We start from the raw sequence: 26,427 nt of genomic DNA, 5'->3' as shown, positions 1-26,427 counted from the left end.
GCACAGCGGGGGATGGGGGGTGGTGGTGGTTGGGATGGGACACAGTCTTTTGGTGGTGGGAATAGTGTTTGTGTACACTCCTATTAAAGTGTAGACATATAAACCACTATTTAATTAATATGAGAGGGGGAAAATTGATCATATGTCTAAAACTTCTCAAAACACAGACTGAGTCTTTTTAATACATAGGCTGTCTTTGATATGTTGTTGACTCTCTCAAAAGCCTAGACCAGGGAGAACAGAAGCAACTGGTAGCACAGCTATATACAAGATGCTGGGTATTATACCCCAAACCCTAACAAAGGGACTTTTCAAAGTTAACCCAATCACCAAGTAATGTGATGATAACAATAACTATCCATTGTCTTCTTGAACCCTGAGACAGCAGAACCTCACATTTCCACTATAGAGCCTATATTTTCCTCAGTCCTGGAACCTTTGGGTGGGGCCCACTTTTCTGAATGCTTCTCTCAATTCAAATCAAATAATATTGCATCTATGGATTGCAGCCTAATCATTGTAGAGTGCCACCCCAACATGCTTCACTTCAGACTGTGTCCAGAGACTTCAGGTGTGGAATGAAAACCCTTCAGCTTCATCACTCAGGTGAGACCTTTCCTTTCATAGTATTCTCTAATTCCATTCTAGGTGTTCCACTCACCAATAAAGTCCCCAAACCTAGATATAATCCAGGTCCCCTGAGATAGAGCATATGTTCACACGTGCCTATAAATTAGGGAAAAACATATACCTGAAAGCAGAAGTACACAAGAGCCTGCAGGGAATACCCCTCCAACACTTCATCTACACTATTCCATTCTTTAGGTCCATGATTTTTCAACAATTTATTTGGCTTTGTATGTTAACTCTCTTTTCACCCACCAGGTTCTGGATGCCAACACAATGCCGACGAGACTCCCTGGACAGAGAACCCCACCAATGTGTCCTGGAGCTCCACTTACCCAGAGACCCACCCTACTACGGAAAGAGAGAGGCAAACTAGGAGTATGGATCGACCAGTCAACGCCCATGTTCAGCGGGGAAGCAATTATAGAAGGCAGACCTTCCACCCTCTGCAACCCATAATGACCCTCGGTCCATACTCCCAGAGGGATAGAGAATGGGAAAGCTATCAGGGGAGGGGATGGGATATGGAGATCGGGTGGTGGGAATTGTGTGCAACGTACCCCTCTTATCCTATGGTTTCGTTAATGTCTCCTTTCTTAAATAAAAATGAAAACAACAAGTAAAATGTGGGCCAGGTGTTATTACACCCGGTTAAGCACATATATTATTGTATGCAAAGACTTGGGTTCAAGTCACTGTACCTCACTTACAGGGGGAAAGCTTCACAAGTGGCAAAATAGGTCTGCATATGTCTCTCTTTCTTCTCCCTCTCTCTGATCTGTAACCCTCTCAATTTCTCCCTGTCTTATGCAATAAAGTAAAAAAGAAAAATACAGAGAAACTGAAAACATCTTTATACAAAGGTATTATTTATTATATTCACGTTAATTCCCTTTGCAGGATAAATCAAACTATGTTCCATCAAGAGAGTAATACATTTTCTATTAAAGTGTAGCACACTTTATATGAAATTGTTCCAAGAAAAAAACTTCTAAAAATCGATAAAATCATGTGGTATAAAGTAATATGTAGAGAGTGCCAAGCTTGTGTAGTGGCTCTGCCCTTGAACTCTGAGGCAGACAGAGCTTCAGGTTCAAATCCTGTCCTCACCAGAAACCCTTGCTTCACTGCTCTGGGTGTGTGTGTGGGGAAGACTTCTAAGGGAGTCAGGCTGTAGTGCAGTGAGTTAAGTGCAGGTAGTGCAAAGTGCAAGGACCAGCGTAAAGATCCCTGTTCGAGTCCCAGGCTCCCCATGTGCAAGGGAGTCACTTCACAAGCTGTGAAGCAGGTCTGCAGGTGATTATCTTTATATTCCCCTCCTCTCTCCATTTCTCTGTCCTATCCAACAACAACAACAATAATAACTACAACAATAAAACAACAAGAGCAATAAAAGGGAAATATAAATAAATTATTTAATATTTAAATTTTTAAAAAAAATTTAAAAAACCTAAGTAATATTACAGAGGTAAAAATGCCTACCACACTGGGGGTAATTTAGAAAGTCATGTTAGGGTTTTATAAATATATATCTGTAACTTTGATAGGATGCATTTTAAAGATATTCCTCATCTTCATTTTGTGGAATTTTTATATAAAAAATGGAAATATTGGCAAGACCATAGGATAAGAGGGGTACAATTTCACACAGTTCTCACCACTGGAAATCTGTATCCCATCTCCTGCCTTGAAAGCTTTCTTATTCTTTATCCCTCTGGGAGCATGGACCCAAGATTATATGGGGTGCAGACGGTGGAAGGTCTGGCTTCTGTAATTGCTTCCCCACTGAACACGGGCATTTTTCAGGTTGATCCATACTCCCAGCCTGTCTCTCACTTTCTCTAGTGCAGCAAGTCTCTGGAGAGGTGGGGCTCCAAGACACATTGGTGGGGTCATCTGCCCAAGGAAGTCAGGTTAGCATCATGGTAGCAGCAGGAACCTGGTGGCTGAAAATAATTAAGATATAAAGCAGAACTGTTGACTAATCATAAACCTAAAGGCAATAGTACTGTAGATGAAGATTTGTGGTCTCTGTTTTAGAAAAAGCTAGTAGGTGTATTTTAGGTATAGTCCAATGTCTATTTAGGTATATTCCAAGGTATATTCACATGACTTTACTTGTTTTTGCCTGAACCTGGCAGCTAACATACAGGTAGACCCAAGGTCTACCTCTGGGGAGATGCTGTCATAGGTGGATAAAGGACTAGAAAGCTGGATCAGAGAAGAGAGTAGCTCCAAAACATGGGGAAAAGTATATAAATATTGTAAACTATAAAACCCATCAATTTGATCTGGAGCCCATATTCAGCAAAGGGGCCTGTGTAACCTCTGCATCCCTGTAGGTCTGAGCTCGGCATTCTGTGTTCATGACTAGGAACATTCCAGGCTGCACTATTTTTAAGACCCATATTCTTAGAGGGGTAGAGTATGTTGCCCGACCTCCCTTGGGAGAATGGAGTAGCCCCTACCACTGCTGATCCACGTTGACGGAGAAGTCCTATATGGACCCACAAAGGGGTCCATTATGTTGTTCCTGAAGAAGATGACCAGTGACAGTGACATCCCTGTGTGCTGGTGACATTGGAGCTGATGCTTCACGATGTGATCACATTATTGGCACACTCTTTTTTATTTATTTAACTTTTGTTATTGGATAGAGACAGAAAGAAATTGAGAGATAAGGGGGCAATATAGAGGAAGAGAGAGAGAGACACCTGCAGACCTGCTTCACTGCCTGTGAAGCAACTTCTCTGCAGGTGGGGAGCGGGGTGCTCGAACCAGGATCCTAACCGGTCCTTGCGCTTTGCGCCATGTGTGCTTAACCCACTGCGCTACCTCCTGACTCACGACACACTCTTATTATTGATACATTTTATCATGCATTGGCCTGACAGTCAACTATGCTTGTCAATATTACTGTCATCTCAATGGAAACATAAGGGGTTCTCAGACTCATAGTTTTGGCATAGACCAAATTTCTTCCTGGGGTACAGAAAGTGGAAGGTTTGACTGCTGTAATTGCTTCTCCACTGGACATGAATGTTGACAGGTTTCTCCATACTCCCAGCCTGTTTCTATCCTTCCCTAATGGGGTTGAGCTCTGGAGAGGTGAGACGTCATGAAATATTCATGAGGTTGTCTGCTTAGGGAAGTCAGGATGGCATCATAGTAGCATATGCAACTTGGTGGCAGAAAGGTGGTAGGATATAAACATCAAATGCTTTGTCAAATGTGGCAATCACCAGTGTTGTAATGGGCTGACAGGAAATGCTGCTCTGACTCTCCAAGCTTCACTTGGGCATGCCAGTCCTTTGCAGTGGCAGAAAATTAACCCCTTTATTTAAAATGTAGAACAGTGGTTGCTCTCTGGTAATTGTGAGGTGGAGGGACCATTCTACAGGTCTGGCTGGGCTCATCTAGAGGCCAAGGTCAGTGTGAGCTCTTCTGGGGCTAGGGGTCCAAGCATCCCTAAACTTTCATCAGGCAGTCAGCAGGGCTGGAACCTCCAGAGCTGCTCTGCAACTGTGCTTGTCTTCCTCTGGGTGAGGGAAGTCAGTCCTGCTTCTTTCCAGGAGGACTTCAATGAATGCTGTGAGAGGAGGGGCCGCCCCTATAGGTTGTGGCATCAGCTGTAATGTGACCAGCACACAGGAGTAGAAGAGATGTTCATAATGCTGACTATGGGAGTGAATTGAATAAACTGGAAATTCCATTACCTTAGTTTTTTATTTTGCATCTTGATCTTTTTTTTTTTTTTTTGCATCTTGATCTTTTGCTATGATTTCACGTATTATCAAATACTCACAGTTATCTGAAAATAACTATGTCACCCTTGTCATTTCCTTTTTTTCTAAAAGTGGAAGTTTATTTTCTTTCTGTACTTCTCTACCTTAGTAAACAACTTAATTCAGATTGAATGTAAGTGCAGAAGAGAATCCAGCTCTGGTACATGAGCTGCAAATATGGAAAACATTCACAGTCACTAGCAGTGTCCTATTGAATATTTAGTCATTTTTTCCTAGAAATAACAATCCTTTGTTAATAAATCATGGTTGCAGTATTATGAAAAATTTCAGTGCATTTTCCATTATTTTTAGCGTAATGGAGTAAGTAAACACTAGAGGAAGTAACATGCCTCTTATTCTCATAAATCACCATTCCCTAATTGAGCCACAATATCTGGTGAAATCATCCAAACAGTCAGTGGTATTTGGTACTAATCCTGGTGAGAACTGCAGAACCAAGTAACAACTTTAGTCCAAAAAAGACTGGGCACACACTGAAATCCTCCAGTGCCAAGGCTTTGGAGAAAGCCCCCAGAGTGAGATGAATGAGTGGCTTCACCTGTGACCTCACAGAGTATGGGTCTGGGGGAGCACAGTTGTTGTCAATAATGGTTCCAAGTAACTCTAGGAGATTCTAGGTAGAAATGAGGCTTCTGGATAATTCACCAGGGTGGAGACATAGTGTTGATCAGTGGAGAGGTATCAGCATATGCTCTGTGGAGTGTCAAGTGGGGTCCTGCAGTCAGCAGTCCCGTTATAGAGAATTTGTGGGTGTCTGCAGGAGGAAGCTCCTGAATACAGAGGAGACATTTGTTTGTTCTCCCTGGAGGAGTCCGTGTTCCTGACTCTGCTAAAACAAATAATAGAGAGAGACTGCAGCAATTTCAGGTCCTCTGCCTGTGGGTGTGGTGGGGCCAGGAAGAGCTGCTCTTGCCTCTCTGAAGGATATTCTGAAAAGGCAACGGTGATTCTTCAAGATCATCTTCCTTGAACTAAAGACAGAGGAGGAGGACTAGAGAAGGGCATGGCGTGCTCTCAGGCCCATTCTTGGTGGGGCTGCGCTTGTTTTTCCAGCAGCAACAAATGCTGGAGAGGATGTGGGGACAGAGGAACCCTTTTACGTTGCTGGTGGGAATGTAAATTGGTCCAGCCTCTGTGGAGAGCAGTCTGGAAAACTCTCAGAAGGCTAGACATGGACCTTCCATATGATCCAGTAATTCCTCTCCTGGGGTTATACCCCAAGGACTCCATAACACCCAACCAAAAAGAGGTGTGTACTCCTATGTTCATAGCAGCACAATTCATAATAGCTAAAACCTGGAAGCAACCCAGGTGCCCAACAACAGATGAGTGGCTGAGAAAGCTGTGGTATATATACACAATGGAATACTATGCAGCTATCAAGAACAATGAACCCACGTTCTCTGACCCATCTTGGACAGAGCTAGAAGGAATTATGTTAAGTGAACTAAGTCAGAAAGATAAAGATGAGTATGGGATGATCCCACTCATCAACAGAAGCTGACTAAGAAGATCTGAAAGGGAAACTAAAAGCAGGACCTGATCAAATTGTAAGTAGGGCACCAAAGTAAAAATCCAGTGGTGAGGGGTAGGCATGTAGCTTCCTGGGCCAGTGGGGCGTGGGAGTGGGCGGGAGGGATGGGTCACAGTCCTTTGGTGGTGGGAATGGTGTTTATGTACACTCCTAGCAAAATGTAGACATATAAATCAGTAGTTAATTAATATGAGAGGGGAAAATCAATTGTATGTCTCAAAGTTTCTCAAAAGACAAACTGAATCTTTTTAATATATAGGCTATGTATTTGATATGCGGACTCTCTCAAAAGCCTAGACCAAGTAGATTAGAAGCTTCCAATAGCACAGCTATATACAAGATACTGGGTACTGTCCAGCAAACCATAACAAAGGGACTTTTCAAAGTTAACCCAATTAACAAATAATGTGATGATAATATTAACTATTGATTGTCTTTTTGAACCCTAAGACAGCAGGAACCTCACATCTTCACTATAGAGCCCCTACTTCCCCCAGTCCTGGAACCCTTGGATAGGGCCCACTTTCCCGTATGCATCTCCCAATCCAAACCAAATAACATTGCATCTGCCGATCACAACCTAACCAAAGCAACGATTGCTACCTCAACATGCTTCACCTCAGAGTGTATCCAGAGACTTCACGTGTGGAATGACAACCCTTCAGCTTCATTACTCGGGTGAGACCTTTCCTTTAATAGTACACTCTAATTTCATCTCAGGTAGTTCACTTTCTAACAAAGTCCCATAACCTAGATATACACCAGTTTCTGTGAGAGAGAGCTTATGTGCACACGTATCCATAAACTACTGCTAAATATATACCTGAAAGCAGGACTACACTAGAGTTTGCAGTGAGTACCTCCCTAACACTTCCTCTCCACTATTCCAAGCTTGGGATCCATGATTGCTCAACAAATTGTTTGGCTTCATATGTTAACTCTCTTTTCAATCACCAGGTTCCAGATGCCACCAGGATGCTGGCTAGGCTTCCCTGGATTGAAGACCCCACCAATGTGTCCTGGAGCTCAGCTTCCCCAGAGTCACACCCTACTAGGGAAAGAGAGAGGCAGACTGGGGGTATGGACCGACCAGTCAACGCCCATGTTCAGCGGGGAAGCAATTACAGAAGCCAGACCTTCTACCTTCTGCAACCCTCAACGACCCTGGGTCCATGCTCCCAGAGGGATAGAGAATGGGAAAGCTACCATAGGAGGGGGTGGGTTATGGGGATTGGGTGTTGGGAATTTTGTGGAGTTGTACCCCTCCTACCTTATGCTTTTGTTCACTAATCCTTTCTTAAATAAAAAATTTTTTAAAAAATGTAAAAAAAAAAAAAACCTGTTTAAAAAACAAAGAAAGTGTTCCAAAGAAATGGAAGAGTAAAATTTGCTCTAAGTGGCAACATTTGTATGCAGTTATTAATCTACTCAAAATATATAAAACTACATAAACAGTGGCAATAATGATATTATTCTCTAACATGAGACAAATCTCTGAAGTACCAACAAACCAATGTACTGGCATGTTTTACTTTATATAAAATAGAATATACCTTGAGAAGAAAGAGACATACGGAAGCAAATATAACAAAGGGCTTTATTTTTTTTTTACCAGTTTTTGGAATGAGAATATTTCAAAAATAATATAAAGTAAAAAATGTCATTATATTACTTGGTGACAGTTTATGGGATACACAGATGGATCATTGTTATATACTAGAGAAATGCAGATTTTCCTTTCTCTCTTTTTTATTTAAATTTTTCATTATCTTTATTTATTTATTGAATAGAGATAGCCAGAAATCGATAGGGAAGGGGGAACAGAGAGGAAGAGAGACAGAGTGATACCTAAAACACTGCTTCACCTCTCGTGAAGTTTTCCCCTGCAGGTGGGGACCGGGGACTCAAACCTGGGTCCTTGCACACTTTAACATGTGCGCTCAACCAGGTGCTCTACCACCCGGCCCCTCCTTTCTCTCTTTCTTTGTGTAGAAAATCAGCCTTCCTTTTTTTCTATAGGCACACAGAAGAAAAGAGAGTATAGAGAAAAAAGAAACATCACTGCAGCTTTCTCCAGTGTGGTGGAAGCCATGTGTGATCCTGGAGCATGACAAAACACTTAAATTGTCTGGAGCAGTGCATTTTCATTTCAACAAATTTAAAGATAAACTGTCTAACATTTTTTTCTGTGTAGGATAGTTTATGCTATTCTCACACTGACGATAACAATATGATGTAAGAATTACTGTTTCTGAATATTTACTTTGACAGTTTTTTATTTAGGTAAATTAAACTTTTGTTGAAAACAAAACATGTTAGGGAAAGAGAGAAAGAAAGAGAGCAGAGAACTCACAAGCATTATGGTCACATAGTAGTCCTAAGAAAGAGAAAGAGAGAGAGAGAGAGGGAGAGAGAGAGAAATTAAGCATAGAGAAAGAATTCCATGATGTCCTGCAGACACCCACAAATTTTCTGTAACTGACTGCTGACTGCAGGATCCCACTTGACACTCCACAGAACATATGCTGACACTTCTCCACTGACCAACACTATGTCTCCACCCTGGTGAATTATCCAGAAGACTCGTTTCTACCTAGAATCTCCTAGAGTTACTTGGAGCCATTATTGACAACACCTGTGCTCCCCCAGACCCACACTCTGTGAGGTCACAGGTGAAGCCACTCATTCATCTCACTCTGGGGGCTTTCTCCAAAGCCTTGGCACTGGAGGATTTCAGTGTGTGCCCAGTCTTTTTTGGACTAAAGTTGTTACTTGGTTCTGCAGTTCTCACCAGGATTAGTACCAAATACCACTGACTGTTTGGATGGTTTCACCAGATATTGTGGCTCAATTAGGGAATGGTGATTTATGAGAATAAGAGGCATGTTACTTCCTCTAGTGTTTACTTACTCCATTACGCTAAAAATAATGGAAAATGCACTGAAATTTTTCATAATACTGCAACCACAATTTATTAACAAAGGATTGTTATTTCTAGGAAAAAATGACTAAATATTCAATAGGACACTGCTAGTCACTGAATGTTTTTCATATATTTGCAGCTCATGTACCAAAGCTGGATTCTCACTTCTGCACTTACATTCAGTCTGAGTTAAGTTGTTTACTGAAGTAGAGAAGTACAGAAAGAAAATAAACTTTCACTTTTAGAAAAAAGGAAATTACAAGGGTGACTTATAGTTATTTTCAGATAACTGTGAGTATTTGACAATACGTGAAATCATAGCAAAAGATCAAGATGCAAAAAAAAAAAAAAAAAGATCAAGATGCAAAATAAAAAACTAAGGTAATGGAATTTCCAGAACTCCCGACTTGGTGTGGTGTCTTTTCTCAAATCGTCGACACTCTCCCTCCCACTCAGCCCCAGAAGGGGGGTCCGGATGGTCCAGATCTCCCTCCTCGCAACTACCTGTTGGGGAGAACCCCGACAGACTGGTGCCCCGTGTGAGGCTGCTCAACAGAAGAACGCTGACGGGCCAATTGGTCTGCTGGTGAGTGTACCCCCATAAATTATGGGGCAGTCCTTTTCTCTTTCTTCCCCCTCTCACTTTGGCAACACTTGAAAGAATTGAATTTGTCATGACAACTGATGGGCTGTGGCCGGGGCTACTCTCCAGTGAATCTTGAAGGTCTGACTTACGATATTCAAGTAATGGTGGCCGGTCTGGTCCTTGCCCCTGCCTTGACTGAATGATTGCCTCTGTGTGATTGTGTGTGAGCATGTTGTGAGCCTCACAGCCTTCGTGGCTATGGGGCGTGAGTGGGCTCTCTACCTGCGTGTCCGTGGAGTCGTTCCAGCTCAGTGGAGATTCTTGGCTATGCCAAGACCAGGTCAGGGCTTATACAACTACTCCTAAGCTAAGACCCCTTAAGGTCCCTCGAGGGTCCCGGCTAGGCGAGCACAGTTGCCAGTTCTTTTTCACCCCTTTTTAAAATTTCTAATCCTATCATGGGTTCCACCTCATCCAGGGGGCAGCCAGATCCCTCCCTTGAATCCTTGCGTATTTTACTTAAGGCTTGACTCTTTCTGATAATCAAGCCCTTCAGGCCTGGGGGTGCCTACTTAAGTTCGCCCCTTGGCTTCCTGTTGCCAACCTCTTCGACTGGGACACCTGGGACCGAGTAGAACAATTGATCACTCCGGCCCAGGTCGACCAAGAAGAGATTCTGCCTCTCGGGGTACTCCCTACTATCTCAGCTCTAAAAAGCTGCTTTCCACCCAGGCCTCCCAAGGAAACCAAAGAAAGACGGCCACAAAAGGAGACAGAGATTAAGACTGACCCAAAGATATATGCACCTGATAAATTGCCCCCACTTTCCTCAGAGCCCCTGTACCCCTCTTTAGACCCCTTTGGTTGTGCTCCCTGGCCCAACATTAAGCCATGTTCCTCCAAGTCCCTGACTCCTGAGTCGCTCACTAACCCTTTCTGCACTCCTGGTCACTTGCCTTCGGGGCCTCCTCCCTATACGGGAGGGGCGTGCGGCTTAGGAGAAACTCCCCACCTTTACCCTGGGGGTAACAGACCAGCCACTATTATCTATATTATCTATATCTGCCAATATTATATGTGCCCCATTTTTTCTGCCCTCCAAAAAGACTCTGACGTCCTGTTTTACATTTATATGGACGACATCATGCTGGGAGCCCCTAACCCTGCCACCATCCATAAGCTCACTGCTCAGTGTCTCTCTATTCTTAAACAAAACCATTTCCAGATAGCCCCTGAAAAGATCCAAAAGATACCCCCTTTTAAGATTCTTGGGTCTATACTATGCTTAGATTTGGTCTCCCCAGTCAAACCTCAGCTCCAGATCCAGGGCTCTTATACCCTCCCTCAGCTGCAAAAGCTGCTGGGGGAAATTAATTGGTTGAGATCTTGGATTCCCATCACTACCGAAGGGCTCCTCCCCCTCTTTGACCTCCTAAGAGATGGTGATCTCTCCTCCAATATATCCCTGGGGCCTGATCACCTAGAACTGCTTGCCAGGGTCCAGGCCGCCATTGATTCAGTGGTTCTTAAACGCTATGACCCCAGTCTGCCCCTCATCCTTTATATTCTCCCTGGAAAAACATTGTTCACCACCCTGCTCGGTCAAGACAGTGAACCTGTTCATTGGGTTCATCTTTCTGTTGGAGGGGCCCCCCGAGTCTATTCCATGACCGACCAACTAGCTGATTGTATTGTTAAGGGTAGGGACCTTTCTGTCTGACTCTTTGGGGTCGAACCTTCATCTCTTATCACCCCCTTCAAAAATATTGATTTCCTCTGGTTACAGAGGAACAATGGTCGGATTGCCCTGGCTCTAGAAGGCTTTCTTGGAAATATAGACTGTCACTATGGACCTTACAAATGGATGAGCTCCTTTTATAGACTTGAGTGGAGGCCTCCCCGTCTCTTCCTCTCCCAGCCAGACCCTGATTATCTCACCATCTTTACTGATGTATGGCGCTCGGGATCTTCCATAGTTACTCCCCCCCCCCCAGACGAGACAATCCGGCCACACCCATAAAGACAGATGTTCACACTGTCGAGGGGTCGGCTCAGTTCAAAGAACTGTATGCAGTTGTCATGGCACTCAATGCCGTGCCTGAGCCATTTAACCTATTTTCTGATAGTCTTTATGTTGTCAACCTACTACCCAATCTGGTAGAGGCCCATATCAGGCTTGACTCCAATCCCATTACTTCCTTGATGATCCAGACCCAAAATTTGCTTAAGCAAAGAAAAAAATCCCCTGTTCATCCAACATCTTTGGGGACATCAAGGCCTTCCAGGACTCCTATCCTGAGGAAACTACATTGCTGACCAATTGGCCTCTACATTACAATTTCACACCATCTCTGAGGCCACACAGTTTCATTCCTTAACACATCTCAACTGGAGAGGCCTCCGCCATAGGTTCCCGCATATTCCCACTAGACACCTCAAAAAAATAGTGCACACCTGCAAGTCCTTTCAGCCCTTTCTACAGGTGCCCCCTCTTCAGACCATGGGAAGTAACCCTCGGGGACTCCGTCCTAATCATTTGTGGAAAACTGACGTTACCCACTATCCTCCTTTTGGAAAACTTAAATATATCTTTTTGACAATTGATACCTTCTCCCACACATGCTGGGCATCTGCCCACTCTGGAGAAAAATCTAAACATGCTATCAGTCACATGCTTCAGTGCTTTGCCATCCTTGGGTGGCCCGTGCTTTGTCAGCAAATCCTTTTCACAGTTTCTCCACGCATGGGGAATTTCCCACACTACAGGCATCCCATACAACCCCAGAGGACAGGCAATTGTTGAAAGACAAAACCAGGCCCTCAAATCTCAATTACAAAAACAAAAGGGGGGGAGTCGGGCGGTAGCGCAGCGGGTTAAGTGCAGGTGGCGCAAAGCACAAGGACCGGCATAAGGATCCCGGTTCGAACCCCGGCTCCCCACCTGCAGGGGAGTCGCTTCACAGGCGGTGAAGCAGGACTGCAGGTGTCTATCTTTCTCTCCTCCTCTCTGTCTTCCCCTCCCTCTCTCCATTTCTCTCTGTCCTATCCAACAACGACAACAACAATAAAAACTATAACAATAAAACAACAAGGGCAACAAAAGGGAATAAATAAATAAAATAAATATAAAAAAGGGGGAGTCCCTACCCCCACATGACCAACTAAAAAAGGCATTATTCACCTTAAATATATTAAATTTTTCAAAAGAAAGCCCTCAGCTATCCCCCTTCCAGAAATGTTGGACCTCCTCTGTCTCGTATAGCTCAATCTGGGTCCAGTGGAAAGACCTGCTCACTGGAGACAGGAGAGGGCCAGACCCACTTCTCACAGCAGGTAGAGGATTCGGATGTGTGTTCCCCCAAAATGAAAAAAGACCAATATGGATACCGGCCAGAAATATAAAATATTTGCCCCAACAGGGGGATGATGACAATGATCTTTCCAGGCTAACTCTTGGCCCTGAGACCCTCCCCTCTGCTTCCTCCACAAATTCTTAGGAGAAAATGAAGGCCCTCCTGTTGATCATGATGACAACACTCCCCAAGATGTGTGACAGAGGGTTTGGTAACCCTCGAGAAGCCTGGAACCACCTCAATAAGATCATGGGTAAACCTTGTGATTGTGGGGAAGGCAAAAGTAAGACTACCCCTTCCCTTTCCCAAGGTTTCACTACCAACACTGTCGATTGCCCCTCTGAAACAGCCTATCTTTTTAAAGAACTACATCGGACACCCAGGTGGGTGTGTGTCACAAAACCCAAGATTATTCCCACTATCAATGGGTGCCTGGGGCCTTGCCCTTGCACCAATCTACCCGACTATGCATTCCACATGCTATGACCAGGCCCAACAATGCACGTGGGTGTCTGATAATAAAACCTTTTGGATGGGCACCCGGAACTTCCTTAATCCTACAGCCAGGTTAGAGGGAAGAAATATAGCCTCCTCCCCTTGCTATGGTGCACCAGGAGATACCCTCTGTTGGGACCTCATAGCAACCATGGGGTTTTCCGATGGAGGAAGGGTCCAAGACAGAGTTAGAAAAATAGAAACTGAACAGAGGATTGAGCGGCTCATCAGCTCCCAATATCCTGAGCTATCACCATCCTTTGGTCCTCCCTGAGGAATGGGGAGAATTGGCCCTTGATCCTCAGACAGAGGGGGTCCTTGAGACCACCTTTGTTCTCCTCAACCAAACCTCCCCTAACCTTGCTCAAGGCTGTTGGCTCTGTATAAAAACTGGTCACCCACTACCCCTTGCCCTCATTTCCAACTATTCAGGGTTCAGCTCATCAATCAGAAGTCCAACCCAGCTAACCCAACCTACCTTCTCCCCCTGACCAACTGCACTCTATTTCCACCCGTGGAGGTCTAGGTACTCCCCTTTGGTAATCCAGGGATCTGCCTTCACATGTCTTCCCAACTGAACATTTCCCACATAGACGTGGGAGAGATCCACCCCTCTTTATGCCATGACAAGATTACCTTAAATCCAAGTGATGGAGGATGCCTTCCAGCAGGAATGGTCTTTACCTGTGGCAATAGACTTGCCTACAGTTTCTTACCAACCAACTGGGCAGGCCATTGTGCTCTGGCCTTTCTCTTGCCAGACGTTAACATCATCCCTGGGGATGAGCCTCTTCCCATCCCCTCATTTGACCTCATTGGAGGGCGACATAAGAGAGCCATTGTCATGATACCTCTGTTAGTTGGTCTTGTTGTGACAGCCGGGGTGGCCACTGGGACCGCAGGTATTGGGATGGCAGCCCATTTTTATAAAAATCTCTCACTCCAGCTGGTAAACGACATGCAACTTGTCTCCAGTACCATTCTAGACCTCCAGAGACAGCTTGACTCCCTTGCTGAAGTGGTCCTGCAAAATCAGAGGGGATTAGACGTGCTTACAACAGAAAAGGGAGGCCTTTGTTTGTTCTTACAGGAAAAGTGCTGTTTCTATGCCAACCGGTCTGGGATCCTCCAAGACAAGATAAAGAAGCTTCAAGAAGATCTAGAAAAAAGGAGGAGAGAGTTCCAAGACAACCCCCTATGGACTGGCCTCCATGGCCTGCTACCCTGTTTCCTCCCCTTTCTAGGCCCCCTCCTTCTCCTTCTCCTCCTTTCAACTGTGGGGCCTTGCTTGCTCAATAAAAGCACACAGTTCATCCAGCAAAGGCTTGAGGAAATACGCCTTCACCAAGTTGAGGTCCACTATCACCGACTCAGGAGTCTGCAGCCTGAAGGCTATGAACCCTCCCCAGCACTCCAGTAGATCAATGACGGGTAAGGTCTCAGAGGGACTGAGACAACCTAAGACAGGTCATGGAGCCAATATCCAAAAGCCAGCAGAGGCATGGTATCCAATGATGGGTAAGATCACTGGTGCGGTGACAACCTAAGACAGGAGCTATGCGACCTGGCATTACAAAAACAGAAGGGGGATATGTTGGGGTCTGCTTGGCCCTGATCTAGGCCCAGCAGACAGTCCATAAGCCTGGCTTGAGTTTCGCTTTACAGTCACTAACTTCCTCAGAGTGACACAGCATTTCCTGTAAGCAGTGCCTAAATTCACCTCTGCCCTCCAGCTGATGATGTGTAAAGAGCATAGGCCCCACCGACGGTGATGCCACCTCACACCACCTCTAACGTCATCTCACCCTACCTTTCCATCCCTGCCTCTACCCCCTGCCTATAAAAAAATGGCCTTTTCCTCAATAAAGTTGGTCACTACCTTGACAGAACTCCCGACTTGGTGTGGTGTCTTTTCTCAAGTCATCGACACTCTCCCTCCCGCTCAGCCCCAGAAGGAGGTCCGGCTGGTCCAGATCCCCCTCCTCGCAACTACCTGTCGGGGAGAACCCCGACAAACGGACTAATTTTCTGCCACTGCAAAGGACTGGCATGCTCAAGTGAAGCCTGGAGAGTCAGAGCAGCATTTTCTGTCAGCCCATTACAACACTGGTGATTGCCACATTTGACAAAGCATTTGATGTTTATATCCTACCACCTTTCTGCCACCAAGTTGCATATGCTACTATGATGCCATCCTGACTTCCCTAAGCAGACAACCTCATGAATATTTCATGACGTCTCACCTCTCCAGAGCTCAACCCCATTAGGGAAGGATAGAAACAGGCTGGGAGTATGGAGAAAACTGTCAACATTCATGTCCAGTGGAGAAGCAATTATAGCAGTCAAACCTTCCACTTTCTGTACCCCAGGAAGAAATTTGGTCTATGCCAAAACTATGAGTCTGAGAACCCCTTATGTTTCCATTGAGATGACAGTAATATTGACAAGCATAGTTGACTGTCAGGCCAATGCATGATAAAATGTATCAATAATAAGAGTGTGTCGTGAGTCAGGAGGTAGCGCAGTGGGTTAAGCACACATGGCGCAAAGCGCAAGGACCGGTTAGGATCCTGGTTCGAGCACCCCGCTCCCCACCTGCAGAGGAGTTGCTTCACAGGCGGTGAAGCAGGTCTGCAGGTGTCTCTCTCTCTCTTCCTCTATATTGCCCCCTTATCTCTCAATTTCTTTCTGTCTCTATCCAATAACAAAAGTTAAATAAATAAAAAAGAGTGTGTCAATAATGTGATCACATCGTGAAGCATCAGCTCCAATGTGACCAGCATACAGGGATGTCACTGTCACTGGTCATCTTCTTCAGGAACAACATAATGGACCCCTTTGTGGGTCCATATAGGACATCTCCGTCAATGTGGATCAGCAGTGGTAGGGGCTACTCCATTCTCCCAAGGGAGGTCGGGCAACATACTCTACCCCTCTAAGAATATGGGTCTTAAAAACAGTGCAGCCTGGAATGTTCCTAGTCATGAACACAGAATGCCGAGCTCAGACCTACAGGGATGCAGAGGTTACAACAGGCCCCTTTGTTGAATATGGGCTCCAGATCAAATTGATGGGTTTTATAGTTTACAATATTTATATACTTTTCCCCATGTTTTGGAGCTACTCTCTTCTCTGATCCAGCTTTCTAGTCCTTTATCCACCTATGACAGCATCTCCCCAGAGGTAGACCTTGGGTCTACCTGTATGTTAGCTGCCAGGTTGAGGCAAAACAAGTAAAGTCATGTGAATATACTTTGGAATATACCTAAATAGACATTGGACTATACCTAAAATACACTTACTAGCTTTTTCTAAAACAGAGACCATAAATCTTCATCTACAGTACTATTGCCTTTAGGTTTATGATTAGTCAACAGTTCTGCTTTATATCTTAATTATTTTCAGCCACCAGGTTCCTGCTGCTACCATGATGCTAACCTGACTTCCTTGGGCAGATGACCCCACCAATGTGTCTTGGAGCCCCACCTCTCCAGAGACTTGCTGCACTAGAGAAAGTGAGAGACAGACTGGGAGTATGGATCAACCTGAAAAATGCCCGTGTTCAGTGGGGAAGCAATTACAGAAGCCAGACCTTCCACCGTCTGCACCCCATATGATCTTGGGTCCATGCTCCCAGAGGGATAAAGAATAGGAAAGCTTTCAAAGCAGGAGATGGGATACAGATTTCCAGTGGTGAGAACTGTGTGAAATTGTACCCCTCTTATCCTATGGTCTTGCCAATATTTCCATTTTTTATATAAAAATTCCACAAAATGAAGATGAGGAGTGTCTTTAAAATGCATCCTATCAAAGTTACAGAAATATATTTATAAAACCCTAACATGACTTTCTAAATTGCCCCCAGTGTGGTAGGCATTTTTACCTCTGGAATATTACTTAGGTTTTAAATTTTTTTTTAATTTAAATATTAAATAATTTATTTACATTTCCCTTTTATTGTTCTTGTTGTTTTATTGTTGTAGTTATTATTGTTGTTGTTGTTGGATAGGACAGAGAGAAATGGAGAGAGATGGGGAAGATAAAGATAATCACCTGCAGACCTGCTTCACAGCTTATGAAGTGACTCCCTTGCACATGGGGAGCCTGGGACTCGAACAGGGATCTTTACGCTGGTCCTTGCGCTTTGCACTACCTGCACTTAACTCACTGCACTACAGCCTGACTCCCTTAGAAGTCTTTCCCACACACACACACCCAGAGCAGTGAACCAAGGGCTTCTGGTGAGGACAGGATTTGAACCTGAAGCTCTGTCTGCCTCAGAGTCCAAGGGCAGAGCCATTACACAAGCTTGGCACTCTCGGAATATTACTTTATACCACATGATTTTATCGATTTTTAGAAGTTTTTTTCTTGGAACAATTTCATATAAAGTGTGCTACACTTTAATAGAAAATGTATTACTCTCTTGATGGAACATAGTTTGATTTATCCTGCAAAGGGAATTAACGTGAATATAATAAATAATACCTTTGTATAAAGATGTTTTCAATTTCTCTGTATTTTTCTTTTTTACTTTACTGGATAAGACGGAGAAATTGAGAGGGTTACAGATCAGAGAGAGGGAGAAGAAAGAGAGACATATGCAGACCTATTTTGCCACTTGTGAAGCTTTCCCCCTGCAAGTGAGGTACAGTGACTTGAACCCAAGTCTTCGCATACAATAATTAATATATGTGCTTAACCAGGTGTGCCACCACCTGGCCCACATTCTACTTGTTTTTTTGTTTGTTTGTTTTCTTTTATCCATTATTTAATACTGGTAGTAGTCATTTCTTAATTTTTTTGAGACAAATAAAATAAAATATTGTTTTAAAACATTCTATTATCTAGATCATAAGGAAATAAATATATAGGATCAAAGAGTATTTTCTGATATGAGGATAGAGTAATCATAATGACAGAAGCAGATGATAACGTAGACTGGAAATACATGTGATTTGAAATGTGGGGTGTAAGTTGAAGTGAACTCCCTGTAATTCCTCCAGCAGTTAGAAGAACTACACTTTTAATGTGGTGGAGATGGAACAAGTCAGTGATGTGAATTTCTGAACAACAGGAAGTTATTCAGCTGCTGATGTCTTATTGGTATCTATGGAGGTGATGAAAACTAGTAATGTTTTCAGACAGAGATATTGGACTGTCGAGATAATAGGGGTTAGAGTTATACTCTATGCCAGCAGAAAGAGAAGTTGGGTTTCAACAAAGCTAAGAAGGAGGCAGAGACTTAAATTTGGCAGAGGAGACAAAATGCTGAGCTGTCCTTAGGCTGTCAGAGGTTTGAGTATTATGCCTTCTGTCCTAGGAGCAACCACAACACAGGACTGACCTATGGTATAGATTATCTATTTTAAATGGTATAAAATGAGGTCAGTCACACAGAGAAACATGCAAAATCCACATGCACATGGGGATTCATCAAAAATTTTTTGGCTATTCCCATTTTAGATGTTCCTGGGCTCTAGTAAGCTAGACATTACACTCACAGTTTTACTTTTACTTGTAAGTATAAAATGTTAATTGTGATTCTATTTTTTAACATTTCTTTATTAGGGGATTAAATTTTACAGTTGACATTAAATACAATAGTTTGTATATGCATAACACTTCTCAGTTTTTCATATAACAATACAACCCCCACTAGATCTCTGTCATCCTTTTTGGACCTGTACTCTCCCACTGCCCCCTCCCACAGCAGTCTTTTACTTTGGTACAAAACACCAGCTCCAGTTTAGGTTCTACTTGTGTTTTCTCTTCTGATCTTATTTTTCAACTTCTGCCTGAGAGTGAGATCATCCCATATTCATCCTTCTGTTTCTGACTTATTTCACTTATCATGATATCTTCAGGCTCCATCCAATATGGGCTGAAAATGGTGAAGTCACCATTTTTAATTGCTGAGTATGGGAGTCAGGCAGTAGTGCAGCGGGTTAAGCACATGTGACACAAGGGAAGGACCAGGTAAAGATCTTGGTTTGACCTCCTCACTCCCCATCTTCACAGGTGGTGAAGCAGGTCTGCAGGTGTCTATCTTTCTCTCCCCCTCTGTCTTCCCTCTTCTCTCAATTTCTCTCTGTCCTATCCAATGACAACAACAACAATAATAATAACCACAACAACGATAAAACAAAAGGGCAACAAAAGTGGTAAAATGGTCTCCAGGAGCAGTGGATTTTTGGTGCAGGCTCCAAGCCCTGGCAATAACCTTGGAGGCAAATAAATAAATAAATAAATAAATAGTATTCCATTGTGTATCCAGACCAAAACTAGCTCACAAATAAATCAGTTGTTGGACACCTGGGTTGCTTCCAGGTTTTAGTTATTATTACAAGTTGTTTTGCTATGAACATAGGTATACACAAATCTTTGTGGATGGGTGTGTTGTGTTCCTTAGGACATATCCCCAGGAGAGAAATTGCAGGATCATAGGGTAGGTCCATTTCTAGCCTTCTGAGAGCTCTCCAGACTGCTCTTCAGAGAGGTTGGACCAATTGATATTCCTACGAGCAGTGCATGACGGTTCCTTTGTCCGCATTTGTTGCTGCCACATTTTCTGATGTATGACATTCTCATTGTTGTGGTATCTAATTGTTGTCTTTATTTGCATTTCTCTGACAAAGACTTAGAGCATTTTTTCATGTGTTTCTTAGCTTTCTGGATCTCTTCTGTGGCGAATATTCTATCCATGTCCTTTCCCCATTTTTGGATGGGCTCATTTGTTTTCTTGTTGTTGAGTTTGGCAAGCTCTTTATATATTTTGGTTATTAGCCTCTTGTCTGATATTTGGCATGTAAAGATCTTCTGCCATTCTGTGAGGGGTTTCTTCATTTGGGTATTGGTTTCTTTGCTGTGCAGAAGCTTTTCAATTTGATGCAGTCCCATAGATTTATTCTTGCTTAGTCTTCTTTGTAATTAGACTTATTTCATTTTAGATGTCTTTAAAATTTATGCAGAAAAGAGTTCTGCCAATATTTTCCTCTAAGTATCTGATATTTTCTGGTCTGACATCCAAGTCCTTAATCCACTTGGAATTTACTTTTGTGTTTGGTGAAAGTTAGTGATTCAGTTTCATTATTCTGCATGTTTCAATCCATTTTCTCTGACACCATTTGTTGAAGACTCTCATTTCCTCATTTAATTGTCTTTGCACTTTTGTCAAAGATTCGATGTCCATAGGTGTGGGATGATTCTTATTTTTATTACTATCCCATAGCCACATTTGTATTTTTAACAATTTATCATTTTCAATGAAACAGGGAAATAAGAGAGCTACCTGAGCACTATTCAAATCTGATTTGTGATGGAGCTTGAGATTGAACATGAACACTCAGATCTTCAGATTTAACAATCATTTGCTATTTCCTGAGCCCAAAAGTTATATTTTTAATTTCTTGGAAAGCTATAGATGCCTATGTTTTATTTTTTTCTAAAGCAATTGAGATATGATCGGCTGCCTCTCAGCCTTGCATCCAAACTGGGGAGTCTGATGTCCTCAGGTGTTTCTTCCCTACTCAGTGTGGGAGCAAAACAAAGGCTTCTGGTCATAAAGGTTACAGCACCTGGTAGAATTGGATTCAGTTTTTCCTGGTCAACTCCCCCTAATAATCCTGCCTCTTTTTTCCCCTCTCTTATTTATCTATTTTCACTTCCTTTTATCTCTCCTTCGCTCTCATTCTACCTGCTTACCTTTTTCTCTATCTCTTCCCTATCACTCAGTTTTAAACTACAGTAATTTTCTGAAAGTTCACACCCTTGGTATACCGCATTTGGTATCTTTTCTCTAAGAACATACCTACTGTCTGACCCAAAACTGCTCCCAAGGGCCAACTTGTAATAGAGAAGGATTTGGTGTCATAGAGACTGCTCTTTTGATGATCAGATGAAGGAGATGTTTTGTTTCTGGATAATATTCATTTAAATGAGGCTATGTGCATTAACCAAGTACTAAAAATGAGGAAGTAGTGTCTGATGAAGTCAAATGGGGAGAAGTTCTATGAAAAGCTGAAAGGACTAAAGGCTCTGCTGGGTGGCATTTCTATTGATCTGCTAAAGTCTAAATGTGATGCATCCCCTCAAGGCTATCATCCTTCAGTATCTCAATTTGGAAACAGACCAAAACTGAAATTCTAGTTGAGTTATTTCTGAACACTACTATTTTGTCATGTTATGAGTAAACTGTGATCCCAGGTTTCCATTGTTCTTATAGCCACAAGAACTGCTACAGGATATTCTTTTCAGATAGAAAGAGAGAGAGAGAGAGAGAGAGAGAGAGAGAGAGGAAAGGAGAGTCAGTGAAAGAAGACTACATCTCCGAAGCATCCTTCACTGTGGTGGGAGCAAGACTCAAAGCTGTATTATACCCATGGCAGAGCAGCACATCACACAAACAAGCTCTTCTGCTGACCCTGGATACACATTTGTATAAATAGGCATATGTTACTCCAAACCAGAATTGTTACCATGAAAGATAATTAAGAATACTTAGGCAACTCTGAAAGTATCAAATGACATTTAATACAATTTTTACTTTGCTTTTCCTTAAGACTAGAGGAACAAGGAGTTGTAACACATCCTGTTGAGAGGATCTTCAGAACAGTGAACAGGGTGAGAATGCAAAATGGAAAGATGGGAACTGTCTGAAGTTGTTCAAATTTGATGACAGCATGCCCATGTGTCTCCAGTAAACCAAGAGAGCTCTCAGGAGAGCACAACACCAAGCTGAAAGAGGAGTCATTACTACCACTTGAGGAACAACTTCCTCTTCAAATTCATCAGCCAGTTCCCAGGTATATTTCACCACTATCAATCACCCTTGGGTGAAGAGATACATATTAAAACCATTCAAAGAATCAGAGACCACCTCACATAATTTATGGTTCTGGAAGTGATGCATCAGAAGGAAGGATCCAGAGTATGTGTGTGATCTCTTTATTGGAGATTGTTCCTGGATGCCCCATTCAACTTCTGCATGTATACCCTCTAATTACACCGACCATGAATGCCCATCTATTTGTTCTCCATTACTTTATTAGATATTTAACATTTAATTTCCTGCATAAATTCATTCAAAACAAACAGGGTGTGACCCATGGAAGAATTCTTTTAATTCATCTTTCTTCTGGCTGACCTGAAGTCCCAGCTAAATGAGCTACAGAACAAACCCCAGTGGGGTGATGAAGGAAGGGGCACAGGACCAGCATCTCCCTTTCAAGGGATTATGTGGTGGCTGCACAGGCCATGACCAGAGCAGGCACACATCTAACCAGCGCCTTAGAAGCTGACCCATGCAGACTGCCCCCGCCCCCTCCCCAAACAGTGTAGGATGCTGCGGGCAGTCAGGCAGGTTGAAGAACTTTGGGAGCTCCAGGGACAGTGGCCAGAGCAGCCTGTGAGGCTTCACCTCTTCCTGGGAAGTGGCCTCAGAAGGCTGCAAACCCCCACCCACAGAGCGCTAAGGCTTCCTGATCTGAGTGCAGGTACTCTTAACTCTGGATTTCCTTGGGTTATTGTTGTATCTGCAACCACACCCTGGATCTAGGATGAAGGTAGGAGGGTGAAGGGTGCTGCCCTGGAGCCGCTGACCTGGGTGAAGTCTCTAGGGGGCGCCCCTCCTTGGGTGTGGGGTTGGTGTGAAGAGCATTTGGGCAGGGTGTCTGGCATTCCACAGGGACAATGAGTGGGTCATCCGCATGTCTGGGAAGTTTTCTTCCATAATTTCCTCTAGAATGTTTACTCTCCCTTCCTCTCTTCCTGTGGCAGGCCAATTTTATTAATGTTACTCCTTTTGAGATCATCCCATATGTCTCTGTTGTTGTTTTCAGTGTCTCTCAATCTCTTTTTGAGCTTTCCTCTCACAATGGATAGGACATCCAGTAACCTAGCAATGGAAAATGCACCAAGAGTTAATTTTGGTCAACCTGAAGGGGGGTGGAACACAGGTATATATAATAGAAATAATAAAATAGAACAGAGTAAAAAAATCCTAACAGTCAGTCTGCAGATGGACGGATCCTATTTGGCTCAGGCATCCTGAATAAAGACATCCATTTGTTAAAAAAAAAAAAAAATTAAAAAACCTTCCATGTAGTCTTTCCCAGGTGGGGTGAAGCTCTGATTGGTCAGCTATTTGTCACTCCAATTGGGCTAGAGCTACTTAGAAAGAAAAAAAAAAAAGCAAAGAGAATCAGAAAGGAAAACTATTGGAATGACATCCCTGTTTAGCCAAGAACCTTGGTAAAGAAAAAAGCTCAATGGGGAGCCTATTAGTAGCAGCTCTCCATTCCAAGAGTCTGGTTATGGGGGGGTGGGGGGGAGCAGTGCGCTTCAAAAATAATAAAATAATTCCCTTCTTTTTTCTCTCTTTTCTAACCCAAATTGAGCGACAATCACCTCCTAGGTGTCACACTCAGGACCCCTTATTCACCATCCTGCTGAAGGCGAGGTATCCTACCCTTTCCAGGAGTTAATGGAGCTCACCCAGCAGCTGCTTCCAAGTTGTTATCTTCACTGTTTGCTTTGATACCCAGCTGTGTAACCAGGGCTGACTGCTCTCAGACAGCACCTCACTGGGATCCAGTCCCTGGCCAGGAAATAAAGACTTGAAAATTGTATAGCGGGGTTTGTACTCAAAACACAACAACTAAAGAACAACAGAACATAAAATTAAAAAATGTATCAATAAAAAAATGGTTAAACATGCTATACTAAATACCTTTATGACAAATGCAATCACCAACCTTGCAAATTACAATGGTAACTGGAACAAGGATTGAAGATGTTTAACCAATACCAGTTAGCCAATTTGTTCCATTTTTATTAACAGGACAGAGATAATAGAGAGGGGTGGGGAGATAGAGAAGGGGAGAGAAAGACAGACACCTGAAGGCCTGCTTCACTGTAACCAAATATTTTAGTTCAGCTAGGACATGGTAATCTCTGAGAATAAGAATCATGTTACTTCCTCTAGTTTTCTTACTCAATTAAACTTGTAATAATGGAAAATAGTTTAATTTTTTCACAATATTGCAACCACCATTTACTAACACAAGTGCCAATATTTCTAGGAAAAAGGACTAAATATTCAATATAACACTCGTAGTCACTATGGAAAACTCTTCCATATTTATAGCTCATATAACACAGATGGATCCTGTGCTCACATTCAATCTGACATAAGGTATATACTGAAGTAGGCATATAAAATCATCTCCCACTGTTACAGAACTGGAAAAGACAGGGTGATTTATATTCTTTTCAGATAACTGAGTGTTCAGTAATATGGGGAAATATAGCAAACAATGGTTAAGATGCAAAATATAGGACTAAGTTAATAGAATTTCCATTTACATAAATTCACTCACAAAGTCACACTGTGAGTACCTCTTCCACCTGTGTGCTGGTTACATTTTAGCTAATGCTTATAGTGTGGACACATTATTTTATTTTATTTATTGGATAGAGACGGAGGGGAAGGGGATAGAGAAGACAGAGTGACACCTGAAACCTTGCTTCACCGCTCATGGAGCTTTTTTCCTGCAGGTGGGAAACAGTCCTTGCACACTGTAATGTATGTGCTTATCCATGTGTGCTCCTGGACACATAATTAACACAATTTTATTGCTGATATATTTCATTATGCAATTGGCCCGACAGTTAATAGTGTCTGTCAATATGACTGTCATCTCAATGGAAACATAAGAAGTTCTCACCATCAAAGTTTTGGCAGATAAGGGTTTTCTAAAATATTGACCTTTACAATGATTGGTCCAACCATACTTCCTTTTTTCTGCCTGCTTGTTTGAGTATAAGAATACCTTTATGTGACAGAATAAATACACTATCCCCTGCCATAGTGTCCAGAGTGGTCACTCTGTATACTCACCACCACCACAGCCTGTTCTTTTCCCCCATGACACCTTTCTGGTGGTCAACAGACAGGAGGGTGTGGGGTGATCAAGACAGGCCATCCAGAGCTTGCCTTGCATTAAGTAATGCACTGGTTTGTCTAGAGGGTAACTAAGATGAGGTGATGATCAGTATGATGATGAGATAAAATCCATCTACTTCTGAAGCAGAAGTCATGAGGACCTTTCCTGTCCTAGGACCCAGGTTTGGGTAAACAAATCTGATTCTAAAGAGACCAAGACTTTTTTGTGGAGTAGAGTGTAAGATCATAACTCCTCCACAGGCAGAGAACTCCATGATTATGCTGACCAGGAAGATCAGGGTGATGTCCTTGGTGCTGCTCAAGTGTCAGACGGTCATCATTTCTACCCTCTAAGTATCCAGATACTTAATAATGACTATAATTACAATATAAAAAAGCTCCCATATGTGAGTTAAGTGGGGATTGGACTGACTGCAGAGGTGGCCCCACTGTCTCCACCTAGCCACACACATCTTCCCATGAGCCCTCCTTTAGGAGGGGCCTCCATTTCCCCAACCATGATCCTGAACTAGGTCTGTGGCCTGCTTTAGTCAAAGGACACTGAGCACTTAGTGGAGAGGCAAACTACAAGGGACACTCCTACTCTCCCAGAATGTGATTCAAGCCCCCCTGGAAAGAATCAGGACTGACCTCCCTCCCAGAGGAAGACAAACACAGTTGTGGAGCATCTCTGGAGGTCCCAGACCTGCTGACTGCCAGGCCCAAGGACAAGACTGTTGTGGACACCCAGTCCCTGCCCACACTGACCTTGGCCTCTAGGTGAACAGCAGGTCACATCTGTAGAATGGTCCCTCCACTTTGCAACTATCAGCAAGAAGCCACTGTTCTACACTTTTAAGTGATATAGCTTATTTTCTGTATCACCAAAGACTGGCATGCCCAGGTGAGGCATGGAGAGATATGTGGTGCCTCCTCAGAGTGGGAGCAACTCTCTCTGTGAGCCTGTGACAGCACTGGTGATTGCCGTATTTGATCAAGAAACTTAATACTTTTAAGTTTAGAAAAATGTTCCTACCACCTCACAATGAAGCCTCTAATTCAAACCAAAATACTGACATCTACTTGCCCTTCTGGGAGGCTGCAGGCCCTCTTATACTATGATTACATCTATGAATGAAAAATAAGGGAAGATGCTTTT

The 26,427-nt window shown here is 43.1% G+C and overlaps 1 protein-coding gene and 1 long non-coding RNA gene across 7 annotated transcripts in view; both read right to left on the bottom strand.

Moving 5' to 3' along the window:
• The window catches only part of LOC103127428 (zinc finger protein 709-like), a 393,603-nt gene that overhangs the window by 252,500 nt on the left and 114,676 nt on the right, over positions 1 to 26,427 (bottom strand). The window lies entirely within an intron of this gene.
• The window catches only part of LOC132535539 (uncharacterized), a 109,424-nt gene that overhangs the window by 49,387 nt on the left and 33,610 nt on the right, over positions 1 to 26,427 (bottom strand). The window lies entirely within an intron of this gene.

Source organism: Erinaceus europaeus, chromosome 23 (genome assembly GCF_950295315.1).
Source record: "Erinaceus europaeus chromosome 23, mEriEur2.1, whole genome shotgun sequence".
NCBI lineage: Eukaryota > Metazoa > Chordata > Mammalia > Eulipotyphla > Erinaceidae > Erinaceus > Erinaceus europaeus.
This window is presented reverse-complemented; position numbering and strand designations above follow the sequence as displayed.